Below are 18,132 nucleotides of genomic sequence, written 5' to 3'. Positions count from 1 at the left end.
GGATCTGCAGAGAAGAATGGTGAAAAACTCCCAAAATACCCTTGTGCCAAGCTTGTAAAACTTGTCATACCCAAGAACACTCAAGGTTGTAATCGCAGCCAATGGCGCTTCAACAAAGTACTGAGTAAAGGGTCTGAATACATATCCAAAACATTTGTCATTGAGGGGAAAAACTATTTAATACATTTCAGAATAAGGCTGTAACGTAACAATGTGGAAAAAGTCTAGGGGTCTGAATACTTTCCGAATGCACTGTATGTAATATTTAGTGTATTAAAACGGTCTGATCTGTGCTTGATCTCTGCTGTGACGTAGTGGCAGTTAATGCTGCATCAGTATTTGGCTTTGTTTTGGGTCTTTTAGACAAGGTACTCCCACAGAGTGTAGTCCTCTTAAATCAAGTGCAGGATTTCAGCCAAATGCTCAGTCTCCATTTCTTTCTTTCTCTTTCTTCCTCTGTTCTATTTGCTTCCATCTTTTTCCCACAATGCTATGTTCTAATGTTTCAGTCCTCCAGAGAATTGAATTGCAAAGAATCCATGTCTTAGTGGAATATATTGTCTTTTTATAATATAGGTTATTTGACACCCTCTTTAAGGCAAAAACACCTTACTTGATTAGGGACATATAAACAGTAGGTCACATTGAAAATTGTTTATCAAAAGTGGTTCCTGTCTGCCCATAGGTGTGAAGTGTTATCCCATTATTTTGTTTAAGTTATTAAATCACTTTAAAATGTTTTTCTAAAAATAAACAAAAAACATTGTACAGCACAAAACATTGAGCATGACATTAAGACAGACATCCTCCAACATAACACGCATACACAGTCAAATAGTAAGTTACAATACAGACCTAAATGGGTTAACAAGCACAAGTAATCACCTCCCAGTCTTAGAAACATGACAAATAAAACACATCCAGCTTCTAGAATTCTACCAGTGATCCTAGCAAGTGTTTGTTCATAAGATGCTCCAACATTGATTCTTTCCACTGTTTCAGAGTAGGAGTGGCACGACCCTTCCAAATTCTAAGGATTACTCTAGCTGCTGCAATGATACCAACAGTGATCAGTGCAAATTCCTAATTTGTTACATTAGGTAACTCTGTTCTGTCACGCAAGAGGTGTTGGAACGAAGACGTTGAAGACTTTGCAAATACAACCACACTTTTGTAAATGACTATTGTAGCTGGAAACGGCAATTTTTTAAATGGAATATCTACATAGTTGTACAGAGGCCCATTATCAGCAATTATCACTCCTGTGTTCCAATGGCATGTTGTGTTAGCTAATCCTAGTTTATAATTTTAAAAGGCTAATTGATCATAAGAAAACCCTTTTGCAATTATGTTAGCACAGCTGAAAACTTGTGCAGATTAAAGAAGCAATAAAACTGGCCTTCATTATTAGACTAGTTGAGTATCTGGAGCATCAGCATTTGTGGGTTCGATTTTCAGGCTCAAAATGGCCAGAAACAACTTTCTTCGGAGACTCTTCAGTCTATTCTTGTTGTGAGAAATGAAGGCTATTCCATGCGAGAATGTCTATACTTTTTATAATATTCTACAAGAAGGCTGTCCGGGACCACGTGATTTCCCTGCTTTCATAGATAAACTGGTGGCGCTAACCTCTTCTGTTATAGCCAGGTAGAGGGTCTGGCCTAGAGGTCGACCGATTTAATTGGAAGGGCCAATTTCAAGTTTTCATAATCAGAAATTGGTATTTTTGGACACAGATTTGGCTTTTTAAAAATATTTTTTTTACACCTTTTTATTGAATATTTATTTAACTAGGCAAGTCAGTTAAGAACACATTCTTATTTTCAATGACTGCCTAGGAATGGTGTGTTAACTGCCTTGTTCAGGGGAAGAACGACAGATTTTTACCTTGTCAGCTCGGGGATTCAATCTTGCAACCTTAGTTTAGTACGCTCGAACCACCTGCCTCTCATTGCACTCCACAAGGAGTCTACCTGTTGCGCGAATGCAGTAAGCCAAGGTAAGTTGCTAGCTAGCATTAAACTTATCTTATAAAAAAACAATCAATCATAATCACTAGTTAACTACACATGGTTGATGATATTACTAGTTTATCTAGCGTGTCCTGCGTTGCATATAATCGATGCGGCGCGTAGTTGCGAAAAAGGTCTGTCCTTGCTCCAATGTGTACCTGACCATAGGCATTGATGATTTTCTTAAAATCAATACACAGAAGTATATATTTTTAAACCTACATATTTAGCTAAAAGAAATCTAGTTTAGCAGGCAATATTAACCAGGTGAAATTGTCACTTCTCTTGCGTTCATTGCAGGCAGAGTCAGGGTATATGCAACAGTTTGGGCCGCCTAATTTGCCAGAATTTTACGTAATTATGACATAACATTGAAGGTTGTGCAATGTAACAGAAATATTTAGACTTATGGATGCCACCCGTTAGATAAAATACGGAACGGTTCCGTGGAAGAATAAACGTCTTGTTTTCGAGATGATAGTTTCCAGATTCGACCATATTAATGACCTAAGTCTCGTATTTGTGTTCTAATTAAGTCTATGATTTGATCGAGCAGTCTGAGTGATGGTAGGCACCAGCAGGCTCATAAGCATTCATTCAAACAGAACTTTCGTGCGTTTTGCCAGCAGCTCTTCGTTGTGCTTCAAGTATTGCGCTGTTTATGACTTCAAGCCTATCAACTCCTGAGATTAGGCTTGTGTAACCGATGTGAAATGGCTAGCTAGTTAGCGGGGTGTGCGCTAATAGCGTTTCTCTGTGACTTGGAGTAGTTATTCCCCTTGCTCTGCATGGGTAACAATGCTTCGAGGATGGCTGTTTTCATGTGTTCCTGGTTCGAGCCCAGGTAGGAGCAAGGAGAGGGATGGAAGCTATACTGTTACACTGGCAATACTAAAGTGCCTATTGGTACATCCAGTAGTCAAAGGTATATGAAATACAAATGGTATAGAGAGAAATAGTCCTATAATAACTACAACCTAACTTATTACCTGGGAATATTGAAGAATCATTTTAAAAGGAACCACCAACTTAAACGTTAGCGTTCTTACATAGCACATATTGCACTTTTACTTTCTTCTCCAACACTTTGATTTTGCATTATTTAAACCAAATTAAACATTTCATTATTTGAGGCTTAATTGATTTTATTGATGTATTATACACTGCTCAAAAAATAAAGGGACCACTTAAACAACACAATGTAACTCCCAAGTCAATCACACTTCTGTGAAATCAAACTGTCCACTTAGGAAGCAACATGTAGACAAGTTCATTCGCTTTCCATCAGAGGAACTGTTAGAATTATGTGATCACTGATCACTACCAGGTTGAAATTAGTGACAAATGTCCCCAAAAACATTGGCCATTAATATCAACCTTTCTGATGGAGAGTGGTATTATTGAAGTTACCTCTGGGGCAGCCTGTGCCGAGGACTTAAACATCTAAATAATAATAATTGGCATTTAAACAGGATTTGGAGTGTGCTAAAATCAAGAGCGGCTAGAGTTAGTTAGGGAAGGAAAGCTCTCAGGGGAAACTTTGCTCTGAGAATGTGACCCAGATTTACCTAGGGGTCGCTTCTCTGTCGTGCCCCGCACTCATTTGATATTGTTGGAAACTTACGGTTGTTGCCAAAATTTAATGAGAAGGACCCTGAGATGTTCTTTTCGTTGAGAGCTTGTTGCTGACGCGCTCTCCTGTGCGCCCTGTTCCTGAATGTCTGTTACTGACCTTTTGTTTGGTATTGTTCTGTCGCTCCTGTCTGTTCCCTTCTAGTCTTGTTTTCTTCTTTCCTCTTAAAGGTTGCTTTCTGTGTGCTAAGGTTGCTGAGGTTGGCTTGGGCAAGTGGAAGTGTGAACACGTACCCCTCATGGATTTGGGACGCCGGCTGGGCCATTTGGGACGCCGGCTGCGTCATTGACGCAGTATTTTGTTTGTGTGATTGGTGTGGTGTTCCAGGGTCCTTGTTGGTCCCTGGGTTTTATGGGGTGGAGTGTGACGACCCTCCCACTCTGTCTGCCGAATTCTCTCTTGTTTTCCTAAATTAGGATGTCGGTGGACGGAGCTGGGAGGGTCATCAGTGAAATGGGACATACCTGTCCCGGGATAAATACACATTTTCCCCATTCATTGAGGAGACTCTCTCCATGCATACACACTGTTTGATTTTGGTTGTGGCATTTTTGTGGCCGGTTTGTTTGAGTGATTGAGTGACCCCATTTTGTTTGGAATTAGAAGAGCTATAATAACCTGCAACACAGCTTCTCCTAAATTTCAGTGCCTCTATCTGTTAAATATGATTCCTGTATAAACACAATATTGACATTTAAAATAAAATGGCAAATCTTTTTTCTCTTCACTTGGTTACCACAACCATTTTATATTCCAAGAGTGTTTACATAACCATTAGCCATATTTGCGCTGAGTAGTTATAGCCCGTGAAGTGGCCCATTTAACACGTGACAACTCTAATGAACGTCATATAACACTTCACTCCATACATACATACATACATACATACATACATACATACATACATACATACATACATACAGTGCCTTGCGAAAGTATTCGGCCCCCTTGAACTTTGCGACCTTTTGCCACATTTCAGGCTTCAAACATAAAGATATAAAACTGTATTTTTTTGTGAAGAATCAACAACAAGTGGGACACAATCATGAAGTGAACGACATTTATTGGATATTTCAAACTTTTTTAACAAATCAAAAACTGAAAAATTGGGCGTGCAAAATTGTGTGTGTGCGTGTGTGTGTGTGCGTATATGTGCGTATGTGTATATGTACGTATGTGTATATGTATGTGTACATGTACGTATGTGTATACGTATATACACACGTGTATGTGTACATGTACGTATGTGTATACGTATATACACACGTATGTGTATATATGTGTGTGTGTGTGTGTGTACACACACACACACACACACACACACACACGTGTGTATACACTCGAGCAGTACAATAAAACCGTGTAAATAAACATAGAAAACCAATCCCAAAATAAATCTCACCTGGGAACGTAACGTTGCTTCTCAATGATTCAATCATCACAGAACGGTCTTTGCTGCTGCAGAAGAACTTATAGTCAACTCAAAATGACTTATGAGGTGAGGTGCTTGAGAGCCAAGGCTAAATTGGCAACACTCCCCAGAGTCCCGCAAACACAGGCTACCTACATATGTATAGTAAACAGTATACAATTCAACTAGTATTTTTACCTTGTCTCGTCTTTATCTTGGCTAAACACCTTGTTCTAGCATGAATCTCTCTGCCTCCACATTGTCCTTAAAATCATTTTCTTTCCCTTCCAAGAAAAGAGCAGGGACGCTAGGAATCCCAGTGTGTGTGCCTGACATTCTTCTTGTGTAGTTGTTTCTTCACCGTTGCAAACTTCTTCCTCTTCATTGCCAGTTCCTTAGACAGGTCTGGGGAAAAAAGACATCCGGCAGCCTTCCCACTGAACGCCACCCTTTTATTTTGCCGCTATTAGGACTTTGTCCCGGGCTGTAGATTGTAGGAAGCGGATGACAACTGTTCTCTGGGGCCTATTCTCGTCAGGCATGGTTAAACTGCGATGAGTTTGTTCAATTTCGAATTTGTGCCTGTCATAAAATTCTTCTGCACACACAAGATTAGTCCACCGCCAGCCTCCCTCTCCTCTTTCAGATTAACCGATCTCACCGTATTTCTCCTACTTCTGTACTCAAATTCTTTGACACGATTCCACAATATATCCAGCTTTTTCTCATGATTCTCATTACCCTTCTCCAGATTGTAGATGGCATCCTCGACTGTCAAAATCCGGCCTTCTGCCCCATCCATCCTCTTGTATCGCATCAACTTTTTCCTTTATCTTGGTAGTTGTTTTTATCGTGGAGACATGGGATGCAACATCCAACAAAATTGTGTTAATCTGTCCCATTTGTCTCAAATAGATCCTACAGATTTCTCTGGGTCTCTGTTTATCCATGTCTTGGTGGGGAGATTCGTGAGGATTTGCTGTTTGTTTGCTAGTCGGTGGCTTTCTGTGAATACCGTGTGTTAGGCAGAAAGTTTAGCGTGTGTTGACGTTCCAATAACACCACTTTAGCGAGATATTTCAAAATGTAAATTCTTTATATTAAACTGTACTTCAGGTCAATATATTAAGATAAATGAAAGTGTATGCCGTTGAATTTCAGTATTTACATTCGGGTATTAAGAGCTCTCTAACGTGCTGCAGTCTTTTTCGGCTATCCCACGTGACTCTCGTGTTCTAATTATTGAATGCAAGGGTTGTTCTTATTTAGGGTTGGCTCTGTAATTGTATAACCGTGTAGCCTTACCGATGATTATGGATGAAGGCCGTGATTAAAATAACCATCATAATCCAATATATTTACTTAAATTATATTTTTATCAATATAACCAATAACAGTAGTGTAAATGAACTGATGAATTGTTTTTGTACCTTAATCCATCAAACTGTCTCCATCTCCTCCCTCCAATGTCCTTAAAAATGTGCTCACTTTTTTAACATCGACGTAGGGAGTCAGGAAGCAGGTGCAGTTGGTGAGTGTTTTTAATATTAATGAACAATGCCTGACAAGGAAACAACCAATACTACCTGAGGGTTGAATACAATGGCGTGCTGGATAAAGGGGGAGTAATCAGGAAGTGATGATGTCCAGGTGTGACTGAGGTGCAGGCGTGCGTAATGGGTTGCGAGGATTGGTGGTAAGTAGACCGGCAAAGTCTCGTGCCGGAGAGCGGGAGTAGACATGAGTTTTGTTGATGCTGTAACATGATCTTTATCTTTATTACCTTTTTAGCTGACTAAACTCCAGTGAAGGACGTTTCTGATGAACTCGACCAATGGAGTGGAGCAGAGACCAGGCTTTGGAATTCAGCCCTGACTACATCGATTTCGCCCAAAATCAATTGTTATTATTTTTTTATTATGAAAAGCTAACCTTGTACCTATGTTTGTCCTCTGTAGTTGCATGTCTTTCTTTGGTTGCTGAAATCCATACTTTTTCAAATAACGTTATTCAAATACTGTACAACCACTGACTGTTTCCTTGTTGTGATTCAATTGGCACATGCATTTGCGCTGATTTGCCATCTTAGAGCAACATTTATGAGCAAACATTCGGTGGTTGTATTTGATTAACATTTATTGATAAAGTATGGATTTCAGGAAACAAAGGTACAAGGTTAGCGTTTCATAATATTGTTCTTTGAAAGTATTGATCTTGGCCAAATTGATGTCGTCTGAGCTGAATTCCACAACCCCTCATCTCTCCTCTACTCCGTTGGAATTAATTAGAAACTTACTTCACGTGGAGTTTAGTCCGCTATACTACCTTATGCATAGTGCTCTGGCTATACATTTTATTTGGTTTGTAAAGATGCAAAAACAATGCTAAAAGCCACCATATCTACTGAATGAACTACCAAATATTATTCTTGGTGTGTGGACATTTATAAATCAATGTGAATCCGAGACAAAGTGATGAAAACCGAAGTTGAAATCTATGCTAGGCTAGCAAGCGTAATATGTGTGCAACTGCTTGATTACTTTTTTACTGTGGTTGCTAGGGTTTGTCACTATATTTAGCAAGCTTTCAGACCCCTCCAGCGACTTATTGGTAAGAGGTTAGCGATTTGGCTACTTTTGAGGAGTTTTGACACTGAGGATTTCTATAATTTTTATAGCATATAGGCAGAGAAGCGAGAGGGAGTGAATGCTACGTCGAGGACCGCCGTTGTAGCCTCTTAATAACATCCCGATCTTACGACGCAGAATATAAACTAGTGAGAACAGGATGCTTCATATGAGGCTCTCGCAGTTGTACATCAGCAAGCGTCGTCATCTAGCGACTTCTATCGACAAATCGAGGAGCCAATAGCGATTCTCACTGAAAAATAGTTGGCAACGCTGGCTATAAACGGTGAAGGGGGACATTTGCCTGACAAATAATTCCATGACCGTCACAGCCCTATTTTGATTAACACACAAGCATAAATACTCAGATGCACCTTCTTTCTTGCCCTCATAACAGCCTCAATGTGTCAAGCATTTTACAGGGATGCTGGCCCATGTTGACTCCAATGCTTCCCACAGTTGTCAAGTTGGCTGGACGTCCTTTGGGTGGTGCACCATTCTTGATCCACACTGCAAACTGTTGCGTGTGAGAAACCCAGCAGTGTTGCACTTCTTTACACAGTTTTAAACCTGTGCCCCTGGCACCCTTTTCAAAGGCACTTACAGCTTTTTGTCTTGCCCATTCACCCTCTGCACGGCACACATACACAAGCCATGTCTCAAGGCTTAAAAACTCTTCTTTAAAACCGGTCTCTTCGCCTTAACCTCTTGAAACTCCCCATCCCGGATCCGGGATTGTGACTAAGCCTCAGGCTCATTAGCATAACGCAACGTTAACGATTTCTGAAAATCGCAAATAAAATTAAAATAATGCGTTTGCTCTCAAGCTTAGCCTTTTCTTAACAACACTGTCATCTCAGATTTTCAAAATATGCTTTTGAACCATAGAAATTGACTAATTTGTGTAAGAGTATGCAAAGCTAGCATAGCATTTTGTGTAGCATGTAGCACGCAACATTTTCACAAAAGCCAGATAACCAAATAAATAAAATCATTTACCTTTGAAGAGCTTCTGATGTTTTCAATGAGGAGACTCCCAGCCACATACCAAATGCGCAGTGTTTCCTGAAAGCGTCTGTGTGTAGGAGAAATCGTTCCGTTTTCTACATTGCGCCTGGCTACCGAAACGAACCGAAAATGCAGTCACCTACAACGTGAAACTTTTTCCGGATTAACTACATAATATCGACCGAAACATGGCAAACGTTGTTTGGAATCAATCCTCAAGGTGTTTTTTCACATATCTCTTCATTGACATGCAGTTCGTGGAAGCTTGCTTCTCTCTCTGTGCCCCATGGAAAAATACTGGCAGGTGACTTTTGCGCACCAATTTCGGCGCAGGACACCGGGCGGACACGTGGTAAATGTGGTCTCTTATGGTCAATCTTCCAACGATCTGCCTACAAATACGTCACAATGCTGCAGACACCTTGGGGAAACGACAGAAAGGGCAGACTCATTCCTCTTGCGTTCACAGCCATATAAGGAGATCATGAAAGACAGAGCCTCAAAAATCCTTGTCATTTCCTGGATGCCAAGTCATCTTGGTTTTGCCTGAAGCTCACGTTAAAGGGCACGCACAGAGAAGATATTTGTATTTCTGGACACGTCAGAGTGTTTTCTTTCGAACAGTAGCAATTATATGCATAGTCGAGCATCTTTTTGTGACAAAATATCTTGTTTAAAACGGGAACGTTTTTCTTCCAAAAATGAAATAGCGCCACCATAAGTGTAAGAGGTTAATCTACACTGATTGATTGAAGTGGCTCAATAAAGGATCATATCTTTCACCTGTATTCACATGGTCAGTCTGTCATGGAAAGAGCAGCTGTTCCTAATGTTTTGTACATTCAGTGTATGTTCTGAACTTTCACATGCCCATCACAGCTGGTTCTCCATAGAGTGAAATTTGTTTCCATATTCTCTCCTTCTCTCCCTGATCTGCAACTCTTTTCTAATCTTGCTAAAATCCCAAATCCTGCTTAAGGGATCTGCCACAGCCCTCGATGACAGCAGAAACAGCCCACCCTGCTGCGTGTTCAATGGCCTGGGTGGGATGGATGGAGTGAGTGGACTTTTGTTGTTGTTCAAGAGGTTTATTCAAACCAATGCTTGATTTTCTTCTCATACTGAAGGCACGCTATAATGTCGACCTGTAGACTGTTTTGAAAGGGTTCTCTCAGTGTATGAATATGTATTCCAGATATTCCAAACGTATAGTGTGTCCCCCCAAATGGCACCCTATTCCCTAAATAGTACACTACTTTTAAACAACTCTGATCTCAAGTAGTGCACTATGTAGGGAACAGGGTGCCATTTCGGATGCTCTCTCCGACATGGTGGTCGCAATAATGAGGTCAGCTGAACTGATCAGAGTGTTGTTGAGAGAAATGTTCCCTATAGGCTAGCTGCAAACAGATTAAACTTTGAGCCTCCTGTGCGAGCTTCAGAAAATCCACGCTAAAATTGAATCATCACCCCATCCTATGCATGTGGGATAGCAGAGCATGATTTAACCACAGTGGGCGTTATCATTCAAAACATTGGTTACAGATTTTGTAAGTAAGTTGCAATAAAGAATGGGGTCTTATTAAAAGTTCCAAGTGCACTGCATGTCTGTCTGCCAGGGCACTTTGCACACTGAATCGTCTCTCGTCAGGATTTGTAGTGAATGTGAGCAGCACTTTGAATTTGGCTTACAGCATGCTTGGTAATGTAACAGACCAGATTTCTGACTTTATAGGAATGTGCTTTGTTTGGCCGTGACTCAATAAATCATCCTCATTATCCAGCAGCCATGTTGAATGAGCCATTCCATGAAACATCATCTGCTCGGCACATTTCCCTGAGAACACGTTTGAATGCGTGTTCTCTGTGACTCTGGCCTGTTGGATTTCATATGAAATATCCAACAGCACATCCACTGGATTCATCCATTTGATCTCACATCTGGAATGTGGAAGCTACATTATTGGAGGGTGGCAAGGCAATGGAGTTGTGCTCTGCTTTGTCCCCAGATAGAGGTTTCCTGTGGTCAACTAGCAGGAAGGTGATATGAAAGAGCCAAAGCCTCTGGTTACAACACTGTTTGCCTCCTAAATGGTACAATATTGCCTACATAGATCCATGTGGGTCCTGGTCAAAAGTAGTGGACTATATATAGAGAATAGGGAGCCATTTGGGACGTAATTCAAGTCTCTCTGCCCAGCTCCATCACGTCAGATTACACATAACTAATGTATATTTCATTCTTTCTCTGCTCTTTTATTATTAGTGTGTCTTTCTCAACCTGGAGCTGCTGTGCTGTTACATAAGGCTGTGTGAAACGCAAAGGGACCAGAGTTATTTATAGACAGGGTTTGTTTTTGATGTGCAGAAGGCACTGTCTGTCTGTGTTGACACCTTTTAGCAAATCATCCTTTGATATTCATCATCACTAGGTGTGCAGTAGATGTGGTCATAAAGAGCCTTTTGATCAGTTTTGTTTCTCTATGCGAGGAGCCTGTTTGCCTCCCAATATGGCACCTTATTCCTTATATAGTACCTTATTTATTATATAGGACACTGCTTTTGACCAGAGCCCTATAGGCCCCATTTAAAAGTATTCCACTACATAGGGAATAGGATGCCATTTGGGACGCATTCCCTGTTTTGTTAGGCTGCACATCGAGGACTGATATGATCTCTGTATCAGTTGGCGACGTGCCGACACACATCCTTACGAGGAATGTCACAATGATAAAACCATATGTATGTATGTATGTATGTATGTATGTACACACCTACTCATTCCAGGGTTTTTCTTTATTTGTACTATTTTCTACATTGTAGAATAATAGTGAAGACATCAAAACTATGAAATAATACACATGGAATCATGTAGTGACCAACAAAAGTGTTAAACAAATCAAAATATACAGTGCCTTGCGAAACTATTCGGCCCCCTTGAACTTTGCGACCTTTTGCCACATTTCAGGCTTCAAACAAAGATATAAAACTGTATTTTTTTGTGAAGAATCAACAACAAGTGGGACACAATCATGAAGTGGAACGGCATTTATTGGATATTTCAAACATTTTTAACAAATCAAAAACTGAAAAATTGGGCGTGCAAAATTATTCAGCCCCTTTACTTTCAGTGCAGCAAACTCTCTCCAGAAGTTCAGTGAGGATCTCTGAATGATCCAATGTTGACCTAAATGACTAATGATGATAAATGATGATAAATACAATCCACCTGTGTGTAATCCGTATAAATGCACCTGCACTGTGATAGTCTGAGGTCCGTTAAAAGCACAGAGAGCATCATGAAGAACAAGGAACACACCAGGCAGGTCCGAGATACTGTTGTGAAGAAGTTTAAAGCCGGATTTGGATACAAAAAGATTTCCCAAGCTTTAAACATCCCAAGGAGCACTGTGCAAGTGATAATATTGAAATGGAAGGAGTATCAGACCACTGCAAATCTACCAAGACCTGGCCGTCCCTCTAAACTTTCAGCTCATACAAGGTGTTACGGATACAGTTATCCTGTGTGTGTGTGTATCCTGTGTGTGTGTTTTTTTTCTCCTTCTCCCCTCACAGGTGAAAATCATCACTCCCCAATCAGTCAACAATCAATCAGAAGACACACCTCCTCCTATTTCCTAACCTATCACAGTTCCTTCTCCATGGTTTAAAAACCCCATCATTTGTTTGCTCTAGAGCTCAATCTCTCTGTAAATGCCATGTCTGTAGGTCTCTGTGTTTCACTCTCGCTTTGTCTTAACCTCTCTTTTGTTTAAACACCTCATAGCACTTTGTCATCACCTGTGAGTATTGTTTTTGGTTATGGTGTTTGGTTGTTGCTGGTGGGAAAAGGGGGAAACCAAGACAAGTCGCCCATGGGCATACACTACCCGTAGGTGAACTTTGTTAAATACACTAGTTAGAACTGGGCGGACCACCCACTGTATTTTTGGTTAGTTAGTTAGCTGTTGTTAAAGTAGGCTAGTCTAGCTTTTGAATACTTATTGTTTCTTTCCTTGGGTCCAGCTCAGCCCCTTTTCCTGCTCCCCCCATTACCGTGTGTTTATAAATAAACCTGGAGTTTGACGGTAGATTTCTGTAGTCGTGGTTATTTCGTTCACACTTTTACTTTGTCACAATAATAATTTGCATGAGTTATGTTACGGGTCTCATTACCATCCCCCCTAGACTGTCGGGCCAAAAGGGATTCGTAACACAAGGAGAAGACTGATCAGAGATGCAGCCAAGAGGCCCATGATCACTCTGGATGAACTGCAGAGATCTACAGCTGAGGTGGGAGACTCTGTCCATAGGACAACAATCAGTCGTATATTGCACAAATCTGGCCTTTATGGAAGAGTGGCAAGAAGGAAGCCATTTGTTAAAGATATCCATAAAAAGTGTTGTTTAAAGTTTGCCACAAGCCACCTGGGAGACACACCAAACATGTGGAAGAAGGTGCTCTGGTCAGATGAAACCAAAATTGAACTTTTTGGCAACAATGCAAAACGTTATGTTTGGCGTAAAAGCAACACAGCTCATCACGCTGAACACACCATCCCCACTGTCAAACATGGTGGTGGCAGCATCATGGTTTGGGCCTGCTTTTCTTCAGCAGGGACAGGGAAGATGGTTAAAATTGATGGGAAGATGGATGGAGCCAAATACAGGACCATTCTGGAAGAACCTGATGGAGTCTGCAAAAGACCTGAGACTGGGACGGAGATTTGTCTTCCAACAAGACAATGATCCAAAACATAAAGCAACATCTACAATGGAATGGTTCAAAAATAAACATATCCAGGTGTTAGAATGGCCAAGTCAAAGTCCAGACCTGAATCCAATCGAGAATCTGTGGAAAGAACTGAAAACTGCTGTCCACAAATGCTCTCCATCCAACCTCACTGAGCTCGAGCTGTTTTGCAAGGAGGAATGGGAAAAAATTTCAGTCTCGATGTGCAAAACTGATAGAGACATACCCCAAGCGACTTACAGCTGTAATCGCAGCAAAAGGTGGTGCTACAAAGTATTAACTTAACATTTAACATACATTTACATTTAAGTCATTTAGCAGACGCTCTTATCCAGAGCGACTTACAAATTGGTGAATTCACCTTCTGACATCCAGTGGAACAGCCACTTACAATAGTGCATCTAAATCATTTAAGGGGGGTGAGAAGGATTACTTATCCTATCCTAGGTATTCCTTGAAGAGGTGGGGTTTCAGGTGTCTCCGGAAGGTGGTGATTGACTCTGCTGTCCTGGCGTCGTGAGGGAGTTTGTTCCACCATTGGGGGGCCAGAGCAGCGAACAGTTTTGACTGGGCTGAGCGGGAACTGTACTTCCTCAGTGGTAGGGAGGCGAGCAGGCCAGAGGTGGATGAACGCAGTGCCCTTGTTTGGGTGTAGGGCCTGATCAGAGCCTGGAGGTACTGCGGTGCCGTTCCCCTCACAGCTCCGTAGGCAAGCACCATGGTCTTGTAGCGGATGCGAGCTTCAACTGGAAGCCAGTGGAGAGAGCGGAGGAGCGGGGTGACGTGAGAGAACTTGGGAAGGTTGAACACCAGACGGGCTGCGGCGTTCTGGATGAGTTGTAGGGGTTTAATGGCACAGGCAGGGAGCCCATCCAACAGCGAGTTTCAGTAATCCAGACGGGAGATGACAAGTGCCTGGATTAGGACCTGCGCCGCTTCCTGTGTGAGGCAGGGTCGTACTCTGCGGATGTTGTAGAGCATGAACCTACAGGAACGGGCCACCGCCATGATGTTGGTTGAGAACGACAGGGTGTTGTCCAGGATCACGCCAAGGTTCTTAGCGCTCTGGGAGGAGGACACAATGGAGTTGTCAACTGTGATGAGTTGTCAACTTAAGGGGGCTGAATAATTTTGCACGCCCAATTTTTCAGTTTTTGATTTGTTAAAAAAGTTTGAAATATCCAATAAATGTCGTTCCACTTCATGATTGTGTCCTACTTGTTGTTGATTCTTCACAAAAAAATACAGTTTTATATCTTTATGTTTTGAAGCCTGAAATGTGGCAAAAGTTCGCAAAGTTCAAGGGGGCCGAATACTTTCGCAAGGCACTATTTGAGATTCTTCAAAGTAGCCACCCATGGCCTTGACAGCTTTGCAAACTCTTGGCATTCTCTCAACCAGCTTCATGAGGTAGTCACCTGGAATGCATGTCAATTAACAGGTGTGCCTTGATAAAAGTTAGTTTGTGGAATTCCTTTCCTTAATGCGTTTGAGCCAATCAGTTGTGTTGTGACAAGGTAGGTGTAGTATACTGAAGACAGCCCTCTTTGGTAAAAGACCAAGTACGAATTATGGCAAGAACAGCTGAAATAAGCAAAAAGGAATGACAGTCCATTACTTTAAGACATGAAGGTCAGTCAATCCTGAAAATTTCAAGACCTGTGTGAATCAGGCCTTCATGGTTGAATTGTTGCAAAGAAACCACTAAAAGACACCAATAAGATGAGACTTGCTTGGGCCAAGAAACATGGTCATTTGCCACCGGTCGAATGTCCATCTGACCTTTTGGTCTGGTTAATCCAAATTTGAGATTTTTGGTTCCAACCGCCGTGTCTTTGTGAGACGCAGAGTACGTGAATGGACGATCTCTGCATGTGTGGTTCCCACAGTGAAGCATGTAGGAGGTGTTGGGGTGCACTGCTGGTGACACTAATTTTATTTTGAATTCAAGGCACACAAACAGCATGGCTACCACAGCATTCTGCAGCAATACTCCATCCCATCCGGTTTGCGCTTAGTCCCACTCATTTGTTTTTCAACAGGACAGTGACCCAAAACACACCTCCAGGCTGTGTAAGGGCTATTTGACCAAAGAGAGCGATAGAGTGCTGCATCAGATGACCTGGCCTCCAGTCACCCGACCTCAACCAAATTGGTTTGGGATGAGTTGGACCGCAGAGTGACGGAAAAGCAGCCAACAAGTGCTCAGCATACAGTGGGGCAAAAAAGTATTTAGTCAGCCACCAATTGTGCAAGTTCTCCCACTTAAAAAGATGAGAGGCCTGTAATTTTCATCATAGTTGAAGTGCACCTATGACAGACAAATGAGAAATAAAATCCAGAAAATCACATTGTAGGATTTTTAATGAATTTATTTGCAAATTATGGTGGAAAACTTTTGTTATTGACCGAATACTTATTTATCTCAATACTTTGTTATATACCCTTTGTTGGCAATGCGAGATCAAATGTTTTATGTAAGTCTTCACAAGGTTTTCACACACTGTTGCTGGTATTTTGGCCCATTCCTCCATGCAGATCTCCTCTAGACCAGTGGTGTTTTGGGGCTGTTGCTGGGCAACACGGACTTTCAACTCCCTCCAAAGATTTTCTATGGGGTTGAGATCTGGAGACTGGCTAGGCCACTCCAGGACCTTGAAATGCTTCTTACGAAGACACTCCTTTGTTGCCCGGGCAGTGTGTTTGGGATCATTGTCATGCTGAAAGACCCAGCCACGTTTCATCTTCAATGCCCTTGCTGATGGAAGGAGGTTTTCACTCAAAATCTCACGATACATGGCCCCATTCATTCTTTCCTTTACACGGATCAGTCATCTTGGTCCCTTTACAGAAAAACAGCCCCAAAGCATGATGTTTCCACCCCCATGCTTCACAGTAGGTATGGTGTTCTTTGGATGCAACTCAGCATTCTTTGTCCTCCAAACACGACGAGTTGAGTTTTTACCAAAAAGTTATATTTTGGTTTCATCTGACCATATGACATTCTCCCAATATTCTTCTGGATCATCCAAATGCTCTCTAGCAAACTTCAGACGGGCCTGGACATGTACTGGCTTAAGCAGGGGGACATGTCTGGCACTGCAGGATTTGAGTCCCTGGCGGCTTAGTGTGTTACTTTGTAGGCTTTGTTACTTTGGTCCCAGCTCTCTGCAGGTCATTCACTAGGTCCCCCTGTGTGGTTCTGGGATTTTTGCTCACCGTTCTTGTGATCATTTTGACCCGACGGAGTGAGATCTTGCGTGGCGCCCCAGATCGAGGGAGATTATCAGTGGTCTTGTATGTCTTCCATTTCTTAATAATTGCTCCCACAGTTGATTTCTTCAAACCAAGCTGCTTACCTATTGCAGATTCAGTCTTCCCAGCCTGGTGCAGGTCTACAATTTTTGTTTCTGGTGTCCTTTGACAGCTCTTTGGTCTTGGCCATAGTGAAGTTTGGAGTGTGACTTTTTGAAGTTGTGGACAGGTGTCTTTTTATACTGATAACAAGTTCAAACAGGTGCCATTAATACAGGTAACGAGTGGAGGACAGAGGAGCCTCTTACAGAAGAAGTTACAGTTCTGTGAGAGCCAGAAATCTTGCTTGTTTGTAGGTGACCAAATACTTATTTTCCACCATAATTTGCAAATAAATTCATTAAAAATCCTACAATGTGATTTTCTGGATTTTTTTCTCATTTTGTCTGTCATAGTTGAAGTGTACCTATGATGAAAATTACAGGCCTCATATTTTTAAGTGGGAGAACTTGCACAATTGGTGGCTGACTAAATACTTTTTTGCCCCACTGTATGTATGGAATGTCTGTGGCAGAATGAAAAGGGAAGGGTCATCTGTCAGAGCACAGTGGTCTGGTAATCAAGGCCAAAGCATTCCTTTAAGAAGATTAACAGCCTCTGGTTTCTACCCCGCCTACCCCACCGTTAATACCAGTGTCTCTCTGCGGTTACTGTGCTTTTAAAACAACAGGCCTGCTAATCCAGCCCACAAGCATTCACATAGTATAGATTATTACTTGCAGATGTGAGGAAAGCACTGGTTCTCCATCCCTCCTCCACCCCTCCCCCTCTCCTGCCTCAATCATCCTGGTCAACAGTGTACAAGTGAAGGGAATGTTTTTGTATAGGTGTGTGCCATGACCTAATGGGTGGAAGGAAGGGTGGGGTCGGAGAGCAGTGCATTATGGGGAGTTCTCAGATATACACTCATTTCTGGGAGAAAATCCCTTCTTTCTTTGGTTCTATATTTGGTGGCATATACAAACGATAAATCATTAGTAGTCGTATAAACCACATTTAGAACTCTTTAAGATCACCTCTGATATCACAGTACAAGTCTTCAACTGACAAAAAGTAGCCGTTTTGGCATATTTGCACATTTTGCGGCATGAATAAGAAAAAAAGCTTAAACATTGGGAAAGCAGGTATAGTAAAAGCAAAAATTCCTTTTTTTTTGATACATTTCCTAAGGCATCAACTGAGTGATGGAATTTGATTGTTGCAGGAAAGGGAGACAGTTTTCTGACCAAACACAAATGTTATATAAACAGATATTGGAAAATGTAAGAGTGTATATTAGTAGTCTAAAACCTTGTGACTCGAATAGAGTTTTAGGCTATTGCGGTTAGGAACAATAGCTGTGTTACACTAAGGCAAGCAGTTTTTGGTATGTG

At 41.6% G+C, this 18,132-nt stretch overlaps 1 protein-coding gene across 1 annotated transcript in view; it reads left to right on the top strand.

Annotated features, from left to right (window-relative positions):
• The window catches only part of LOC135541830 (nck-associated protein 5-like), a 103,336-nt gene that overhangs the window by 17,932 nt on the left and 67,272 nt on the right, over positions 1–18,132 (top strand). The gene's annotated exons all lie outside the window — the stretch shown is intronic.

This window comes from Oncorhynchus masou, chromosome 6 (genome assembly GCF_036934945.1).
Source record: "Oncorhynchus masou masou isolate Uvic2021 chromosome 6, UVic_Omas_1.1, whole genome shotgun sequence".
Taxonomy (NCBI): Eukaryota; Metazoa; Chordata; class Actinopteri; order Salmoniformes; family Salmonidae; genus Oncorhynchus; species Oncorhynchus masou.
The sequence above is the reverse complement of the archived record's forward strand: the minus strand, read 5'-3'. Positions and strand labels throughout refer to the sequence as shown.